The sequence below is a fragment of the Lytechinus variegatus genome, chromosome 4 (genome assembly GCF_018143015.1).
Source record: "Lytechinus variegatus isolate NC3 chromosome 4, Lvar_3.0, whole genome shotgun sequence".
Classification (NCBI taxonomy): domain Eukaryota; kingdom Metazoa; phylum Echinodermata; class Echinoidea; order Temnopleuroida; family Toxopneustidae; genus Lytechinus; species Lytechinus variegatus.
In genome coordinates, this window is record NC_054743.1 from 33083853 (window position 1) to 33094474 (window position 10622).

Sequence of the window (10622 nt, forward strand, 5' to 3'; positions counted from 1 at the left end):
TTGTCCCTCAACGATGGACGCAATATAACATGTTATCACACACTGGTCCTCATAATGTGTACATGTTTCGAACCGCATTTGTAATTTATAAGAGTGAAACAAATCTATTCACTAAGTCTTTTCAAAGAATTGTCATACACAAAATCGATGATAGCCAGGATAACCTTCAAGAAAAGTGCATGCCCGTAGACCGGGGGAAACTAGGATATCACCTCTATATATTACGGAAATAATAATTAAAAAACCCAAGTTAGAATTCTACAATAATAGGAAATTACTATCATCTATACATCCGCAGGTCTATAATGTTGCCCGATTGTACAATGTTTTCTTTTTTTTTCATATACAATTTATAAAAAAAAATTACCAATCATTTTAAACTTTTTTTTTTTAATATCTAAAATATATTTTTCTCGGACTATTCTTACTACCACAGTCGATGTTGGTGTAACAATAAAGCTGTGGTCAGTTTATGAAGTTTGATTGTTTGTTTTTATTTCTGCGTTCAAATCATTCAATTTCAATTGTGACAGGTTTTAACTCTGTATGTTCAAATAATTGTAGAGAAATAGGCGGTGGAGTTGGCCTTTATGTAAGAAACACGTATTCCTATTTTGAGAGACGTGATCCTGTAAGTGATGGAGCTTTTTATGAGTCTGTTTTTATTGAAATTAGTCAGCAAGCAGGTAAAAAGATTGTTATTGGTGTGGTATGTAAGCCTCCCAGTGCAAATTTGAATAACTTTAATGCAGCATTTGACTACTATGATTTTACCCCTGTTGAAAGATAACAAAATGATATACATCATGGGTGATTTCAATCTTGATTAATTGAAATGTAATATTGATAATAATTTAAATGAATTTGTTGATACTCTATAATCATGATATCATGTTAGCTCATTTAAAGCACTATACGGGATTCGAGGAATAGCATTTAGTTGGTTAGTAACTACCTTTCCATTCGATTGCAATGTACTAAATATAATACCTGTTTGTCAGAACCTAGGAAAATATTGTGTGGTGTTCCGCATGGGTCCTTGTAAGGGCCTTTGTTATTTATATGGTACATAAATGATATTGCAAATGTCTCAAATATCCCATCATTCATCATAGGCGGATCCAGCTTTTGGCGAAAGGGGGGGGGGGCGCACTGCCGAGCGGCGCACATATTTTTGCACTTCACCGGCGCCATAAAAGAAAATGTTGAAAAAGAAAAAGGGGTAATGCCTGATCCTGTCAAAACACGCACACGCACACACACACATGCATATATATATATATATATATATATATATATATATATATATATATATATATATATATGACTCATATCATATAGATATATATGACTCATGAGATAGAGACACATATTTCACCGACAAATTAATGCGAGCGCGAAGCGCGAGCTGAAATTTTTAAAGTATACTGACCTGAAAACAGGAAAAAGGTGCCTGTTTAGGACTTTTTATAGTAACTCATGAGGAGGATACATATCTCACTACACAGATAATGCGAGTGCCGAGGGCGAGCTGAAATTTACTTATATTCTGACCAGAAAGCTTGATATTCTAAGCATTCTTGGTACCAATGATTAAGATGGGTATCTAAAAAAATGCGAGCGCGAAGCGCGAGCTTAAAATTTTGATATTTCGATCTGAAAACATTACAGTTTAATGTACGTTTTAATAAAGAACAAGATTATATCCAACAAAAGATTATTGCAAATCGAAGCGGGAGTTCTTTTGAGGTTCAGAACTAAGAACGGGACATTCTATTCACCTATTTAATCATGAAAAGTATGGGGTTTTGCTACAGAAATGATGCGAGCGCGAAGCGCGAGCTGAAAATTTTTATGTTCCAATCTGAAAAGCGGATAATTTGAGCACGATTTTTAATAAAGAACGAGTTGTGTAGCTCAATCTCGTTTGCTGATTTCTGTGTAACATTACCATCTTATTGTTTTTGCACATGCGGAATTATTGGGGGAGGGCAAAACGATCATTCTTGACCGCGGCGCCGATCTAGATTTGGTTAGCAATAGGCCCTTCTTCATTATTCTACCGGCGCTTATTTATTGAAATCAGGGGACGCTGATCATTCTTGACCGGCGCCGATTTAAATTTAGGTGGCGCCGGTTAAGACAAAGGCAGCGCCGATTTGTCTTGACCGGCGCCGATTTAAACAAGTAGTACTGATTATTTTTACCGACGTTACGTAAGATTCAGGCAGCGGCAATCCATAATCGACTGGCGCCGATTATTCTTGACTGGCGCCGATTGTTCTTGTCCAGCGTCGATTTAGATTTAGGTGGCGCTAATTATCCTTGATCGGCGCCGGTTAAGGCTCTGGTAGTGCCGATTTTTCTTGACTGGCGCCGATTTATAACTAAATAGCGCTGATTATTCTTGTCCGGCGCCGATTTAGATTAAGGTGGCGCTGATTATTCTTAATTGGCGCCAGTTATATGCAGGCAGCGCACTGCTACCGGCGAAGTTGTTGGGAAAAGGGTAGTTAAAAGAAAAAATAAGGAAGATGATATTATTACGCTTTGCTGGGGATAGTCTTTCCTTTACTGTTGCTAATGTTATATCAGTGTATATTTTTTTTAAGCAGCGCCTTTTCCCTTTCTTTCCTTTATTTTTAATTTTTCAAGCGGCGCCTTTTCTTTCTTTTACTTTTTTTTTTATTTTGAGCGGCGCCGCTCAAATATTAGGGGGGGGGGGGCGCGCGCACCCTGCGCACCCCCCCCTGGATCCGCCGATGTTCATACTATATGCTGATGATAAAAATATGCTGTTTAGTGGTAAAGATCTAACTTCCTTGCAAGAACAAGTAACTAAAGATCTCTTTAAACTGTGCATGTGGTTCCAGGCAAATAGGCTATCTGTCAGCCCTCGTAAATGTTACTTCATTGTTTTTAGCAATCGTAACAAGCAATACGACACTCATTGTTCTAAATTACAATTGAATAGCATTGAGATTCCTAAGGTTGAAAAACAATTTTTCATGTTGTAACCATTGATTCAAAATTAACTTGGAAATTTCACATACAAAACATAGAAAGAAAATATTAAAGAATAATTATTATTCGTATAACATCCAGATATAATTACTTTTCACCAGCTCATATATTGCGAATTTTGTATTCCACACGTATTTTGCCATATTTGTCTTATTGTAACTTAGTTTGGGGTAGTACATTTTCGTCTAACCAAAAGAAACTTGTTACAAAACAAAATAAAATAGTTAGAATCATAGCTGGAGTAAGCCCTAGATCTAAAGTTAGCACATTCTACTATTAGTTTAAACTGCTTACTTTAGAAAATATTACAACCTACCAGCAATGTATTTCTATTTAACAGTCGGCTTATGCCTGTTAATTTTTCTCAGTTGTTTGATACAAATCTGAATTTATATAAATACAATACACGCTCCTCTTCATTAATTCATTTGCCAAGACACAGGACCTGTAATTCTTATCGACATAATATTCGTCTCATTCGGGTCCGAGAAAGTGGAACAATTCACCTACAGACATCAGAAATGCACCAACTTTGAATAATTTTAAGACAAAACTTAAGAAGAAACTTACGTCTGGTCCCTGAATTTTGGGATTTGCTTCATAGTTTTAGTTGAAGGATGATTGGTTTGACAATTTATTTTCTGTTTCAAATTATATACTAGTATTTGTATGTAAAGTTGCCCTGTCCCCCATTTCCCCCTTGTTTTGTATTGTACTCCGTTTGGATATTTTCTTTCATGTACTATGTATTTATTATTTATGTCACGGTGAACAGCAAAAACTGTGGTGTTAACCGGTGTACATAGAGGACCACACCAGTTTTTTTTACACCGATGTTAAATTGGTGGTGTTAGTTTTACACCTATAGGTGTTATTACAACACCTATGGTTGTTACATTTACACTCTTTGGTGTTATGTTCAATCTCTAGGGTGTTATCTTAACACCTCAGGGTGTGGTCCTCTATTAACACCAATTTGGTGTCAGTTTTAACACCACAGTTTTTACAGTGTGAACTCCTCACAAGCTGTACTTTCTGAGTTGCTACCTCCCATGTTTTGTTCAAGTTCTTGAAATGTATTGATGCTTTTATAGTTGGAAATGAATGTACTTCATTCAATTAAACGTCATAATTATATGCAATATACAAAATAGTCCATAACATAAACATGATAATCATAATGCATAATGAATACAAAATAACGATGTGAGCAAAAATTTCAAATAACTTTTTGATAACAATAATACTTAATGAACGATGGAGACCGCCATCGTGAGCGGTTAAGCTTGAAATTGATGGCGGCCTCATAAAACGGTTCGTTACCGAATGGAGGTGCAGGTGCGGGTGCTGTAGATAGCAGTTTAGAGTAAAAATTTAACTGGCGAGTGTGGATATTTGTGAGGCTACGCTAATTTAGAGTATGGTATGAATACGATTGAGTGATATTTCTTTTAAGAGCGACTTTTTAAAGAGTATAGAGTAGAACAAGATTTTATATTGTCTGCAGGATCATCTCACAGCGCGTCTGTGAAAAATAATATTTCAATTAATAAATTAGATATAGGCTAGTATTTCAAAGTTATTTAGAATAGTCCTCAGCCCTCCTCCACAAAACTTCATGCACCCGAAGAGTTAAAGCTGCCTTATTACATTTAAATAACACTTTTTAAAAATTGATTTCGACTCTTTTCTTCATACATGTAATCACTGGAGTGAGTCTATTCACTTTTTCACCTTCAAATTACTCATCACCAATGATAAAATTCCAAGTGGTATTAAGTGTTAGAGATACATACCTGGTAGAGTAGACGATTATTGTCGTTGAATTTGTTGAATTGCTATCCATATTCATGTTATTTTTTCCGACAAAAATGCAATAAAAACAATCACAAACAAATCAATATCTATCCGAATAAACTAATGCTTATCCCGATTCATTCGATAGAGTCCAACTGCCGAACGCATGCGGATAATACTGGCCGACGTTTGAGCAAATGATATTTCAGTTTCTAATTATTTTATAAGGGTGATATCAAATTAAAGAGTGTTTTGTCATTGTCTTCGTGTCAGGTTTAGACTTCATTGTTCTTGGTTTCGATGTATAATCAATCAGAATACAATATACATGTACATACTTTCTTTTTATTATACACCAGTCTTAAGTCTATATTAATTGTAAGATAATTTAATGACATAATCGCTTGTAAGTACTAACCCAAGGGTGACGAGGGGACATTCTATACGCACGAAAGTCACTGAAACTTGAACTTAGATAATGTTAAAACCAATTCATTATGTGTACTTCATAAGGTATATTTACATCTATACTTGATCGGTGCATCCTAACAAATATAATATATTTCTTTTGAAACATATAGGGTAGGAATACTTCCTTATAACGTAAGCCACATGTTAAAATTAAACTGCTCTGTACATAGTTGTAATGCCAGAAATAACATGAATTACCATTCATATGCTATCATTAAATAATGACATAAATAATTTTAGATACAAAGCTCCGTCAGCATGGAACTCCCACCCATCACATATAACTTAACATATACAAATATGAATTTCTTTCAACAAAAGCTTAAACAATATCTTATTTCCAGTGACGCCAAAGTGTTAAAAATGATGCAAATTTATATTTCACAAATTCACAGTGTTTTCTAGGATTGTGCGGTTTTTTTTATTTTCTTATATTCTTTGCATATTTTAGATTATTTTGTCGTTATGCTGTTTTTTATTTGTTATGCCGTTAAACTATCCCGATGTTTAGTCCCTTCTCAATAATTGTTTTCCAAAACTGATTTATTTAATGTTGTGGTGGCTGTCAAAACAAACCCTCTCAGGTTGATCATATAATATTATCTCTATCATCTTATCATTGCATTTTGATAACTATATTTTTAATTGTTGATGTAACTGTTTTATATAGAATTGAATAAAATCATCTTGAAATGATTTGAAAGCAGTGAGACTGCTTCACCACATACATTCGTAGTTCCGAAGGTTCGTTATTCCGAAGGTTCGTAAGTCCGAAAACGAAATGAGGTTCGTAATTTCGAAGATTCGTTAGTCCGAAAACGAAGTGAGGTTCGTAATTCCTAAGGTTCGTTAATCCGAAAACGAAATGAGGTTCGTAATTCCAAAGGTTCGTTAGTCCGAAAACTAGATGCTTAACTAACCTTATTTCGTTTTCGGATTAACGAACCTTCGGAACAACGAATCTTATTTCGTTTCCGGATTAACGAACCTTCGACCATCGAACCTTATTTCGTTTTCGGATTATCGAACCTTCGGAATAACGCCACAAATGTTCGGATTAACGAACCATTTTACGTTTTCGGATTAACGAACATCGAGGTATAGGCAATTTACGTGCTTCGGAATTACGAAGTGTAACCCTGCTTCTCGCACCTACCATCACCAGAATTTGCAATATAGGAAATGTTTGTTTTCATGTTTCGACATATTTTACACATAATCAAATACATTTCAAAACACAATATGAACCATGACAGATACTTAAGATTTACTTGGGAATCTTAAGATCTGCACTCCTGAAGACAGACAGTCAACCTGTCCGAAACATCGAGTCTCTCTACTACGCATCATCTCTACTCGCTGACTCAAGCCAGCATCTCCTCATCAGCTCTACTACTCAAGTTGTTCTCAACTCGACAATCTCTTCTGGTTTAGAGTCCTTTTAGGACTACTTTCAAGAAAGAATGCACGACTCTCAAATCTCCACTTTCTCGCCTATCCATTTCTTCTCTCCTTCTATCCTCTGTTCCTATAACACTCCACATAGTGTGTAGTGTAAACCACATCAGCGATAAGATTTACTTGTTGTTAATGAAAATTCAGGTATTAAGCAAATGGGACCTTAATTAAAAAATATAAGTAAATTAAACATTTCTTTTTACATCAGGTTGGCTGCTACAGACAGGGAAGAATACAGTGTCACACCCACACCATTTGATCACAGTGTGTTCACAGTATGTATGGACTGTGTGGATCATGTGATTCGCCGAAATGTTCAAATTTAACAGTGTAAAGGGGGATCTCATGCACATCGTGTTCCGCGCACCTTAAACCACGGGCGGATCCAAGGTTTTCCAAAAGGGGTGCACATTTTTTCGGAGGGAAAATTTGACAAGCCAAAAAAATGTTTTTAACCAAAAATAAGGATATTTTGTACCGATAAAACTTGACAAGCAAAAAGAAAATAAGTATTCTCTTTCAAAAGAGGGGCACACCTCTGTTTTAATGGCATTTTTACATTACAGTGCCAGTGCCTTAAACACAGACTGCAGCATACACTGTGAGACAATGCGTTCTTTCCAGTAGGGAATTTATATACACACGATTGCTTCCATTGTGTGGAATTATCCGTGCAAGTGGTCACTATATATAGGTGGCTGTTATAGAGAGGTGGCGTTGTGGCGTGCAAGTGTAATCCAAGCTGTGGGGAAGTTACAAATTGATGCAGAGGTTCGAGGTGCGAGCCCTGGTCACGTCTTTCGGATGGTGACGTTAATTAAGGTTTGCCCCAGACGTAAATAATCATATCTGATTGATACACGTCTGACAAAACTCAAATACACACACACACAGGTGGCCACAATACATGTATGACTTATTCAGCAGGCACAGACCCTGATCAACAAGTGTGCCTCCACGCAAATACTAGTACATACAAAACTTGCTGTACCTTCATCATGTTCATCAGTATACAAGGCATGAGTAGGCTGCACATTCAGACCCTTAACTCGAGTGAAGAGTTTGCCGAGCAGACAAGGTTTGAATGGCTTTTACAAAGCTTTGTTCAATCGAAGGCCTACCCTGATGCCCGAGGACAAGCCCAAAGACAACCGTGACAAACTAGACAACCGAAATCATGATAAAGGACTAGACTTCCGAGATCAAGACCAAGGCCTAGACTGACGAGGATAGCTAGGCCACAGAGTTATCCTCGATGCCAGCCTTGGAGATACAACTCGGGGGGGGGGGGGTGCGTGAACGCTCCGATGTTTTTAAATCACTCAAGCACAGTGGCGTAACTACGGGGGCATGGGGGGCACGTCCCCCCCCCAATCGGCTGGCAAAAAAAAACGAGCAAAAGGAGAAAAAGAGGGAAAAGGGAAGAGAAAGGTAGTGGGAAAGAAGAAATTATCAATTTTGTATTACATTATAATTATGATATATTGCTGTATATTAGATCAATAAACACTTTTTGGTCATAACTTTATGAAACATAATTTGCTCAGGGCCTATGTCTTCATTGTGCTTGGTGCTCGCATTGTCCGTTTAACTAGATATAATAGATCAAATTTTTTTTTCGGAATACTATAGTTTTCAAGTATGTTTGAGAGACGTGACTTTGTCAAATCAAGTCAATATACTCCAAATATGTTTCCTCGCACTTCAAGCTGTTATTGTTTTATGTAGTGACATGCTTCTTTTTCATGACTACTTAAAGTGATCGCCCCATTTTAAGGTCTTAATATAAAACATTTCCTGTCCGTGCTTACATTCGCATTAAAGGATTGGTGAGATATGTCTGCTCTTCATGAATTCCTAAAATCAGTCCTTAAATGTCCCTTTTTCTGATCTGAATATCAAAAATTTTCAGCTCGCGCTTCGCGCTCACATTATTTGGTTAGTGAAATGCGTAAGGTCTTAGTGAATTCCTATAAACAAGCCTTAGAATGCCCCTCTTCAGGTCTGAATTTCCTATATTTTCAGCTCGCGCTTCGCGCTCGCAATATTTCATTAGTGAGATGCGTATGATAATCATGAGTACAATGACTACAGAAAGTGCTTCATGTGTTAAGATGTAATTCTAACCAAATAAACAAGCGCTTGGTATACGCATTAGATGACTATGGTGAGATATATTTACTCTAAATTGATTCCTAAAATATAATCATTAAAATGTCCCTGCTTGGGGTCAATATATACAAAAAAATTAGCTTGTGCTTCACGCTCGTATTGTTTGTTTAGCGAGACAGGTATGTCTCGTGATTAAAAAAATTGCTTATAATGCCCCTTTCTAGGTCTGAATGTCAAAAATTTTCAGCTCGCGCTTCGCGCTCGGATTATTTGATCAGTGAGATACATATCCGTTTAAAATGTCTCTGTTGGGTCAGTATATCTGGCAACTGAGCGCGCGAAGGTGACTCAAAATTTTTGATGGTGCCCCCCCCCCCCCTCCCCAATGCCGTGACCCACGGTACGCCACTGCCCAAGCACATTCCATAAACCCGAAAATACAAGCTCATTTTGATTCATGCAAATTGTTTTTCTTAGCTTTCGGCCTGTTCTTTTTTCCCCCCTTCGGTCTATTTTTTTCTTATCTTTTGGCCATGCGGAAAATTAATAATACGTCCATTGTTTCTCTCTGATTGCATTGCTTTGCTTGCCGGCTTGGGGAAATAATTGTAAACATCATAAAATTCCATTTAATCTTTGTCCAGGTCCTACCCCAGTCATGCGTAAGGACAAAAAATAAAAAAAAACCAATAAAGAATAACGGAAAAATCATTCAATATCAGGTGTCTATGGTTAATATCATCGCTTCGTTATGGTGTTGTATTCACAGAAGCAGAATTATTCCAGACAATGAAATTTGGCCTGAAGGCAATCGAGTGTTATGCGCACGTCCTTCAAAAGATCAGCGACTTGGAACGAATAATACGGGTTGCATTCGAAACAAAAGCACAGAAATGCCGTGATTTCTGTGAGTATTTAATACGGTTGGTAAATATAAATTGTGTTTTGAATTGTCAGGGATTTCCCCTTGATTTTCTAGTGTGTTATTTACAGTGTTTTCCCACATAGTGAACTTACACACACCTTGGGACAATGTCCTTTCTACACTGTAAAAACTCATGTATTACAATTGACACCAATTGGTGTTAATAGAGGACCACACCCTGAGGTGTTAAAATAACACCCTAGAGATTGAACATTGCACCAAAGAGTGTAAATGTAACAACCATAGGTGTTGTAATAACACCTATAGGTGTAAAACTAACACCACCAATTTAACACCGGTGTAAAATAACTGGTGTGGTCCTCTATGTACACCGGTTAACACCACAGTTTTTGCTGTGTAGTATATATGACGGCATATATCAATGAAATTTGGGTATATTACCTTTCATTCAAATCATATACAATCATATACACAGATAAAGAAATCTAACTTGTTTTTATTTATTATTGTTTACACTTCACTTCAACTTTCACCAACAATGGGTAAAATCACGTTCCATTGGTAAATTTTAAGCATTATACAGAGAAGAAGAAAAAATTGTAATAATAATCAGCTCTCTCAAAAAGTGTTCTCCCATCAGGTATTACCTAATTATGCTATAATTAACCTTAAATCCTAACGATTGCATTCAGGTATGAAATTCGTCAAAATATACTTTCGGTGAAAATCTATGTCAATCTAGGGTATAAAAGACGATTCATATTGCTTAACTAAAAAAAAGTTAAACAATCGTCCTATCACTCACATCTATCATCACGTTGTCTTTTGGAGAAATCTTTTTGATTATCCTTCTATAATATCCGAAAAGTACATG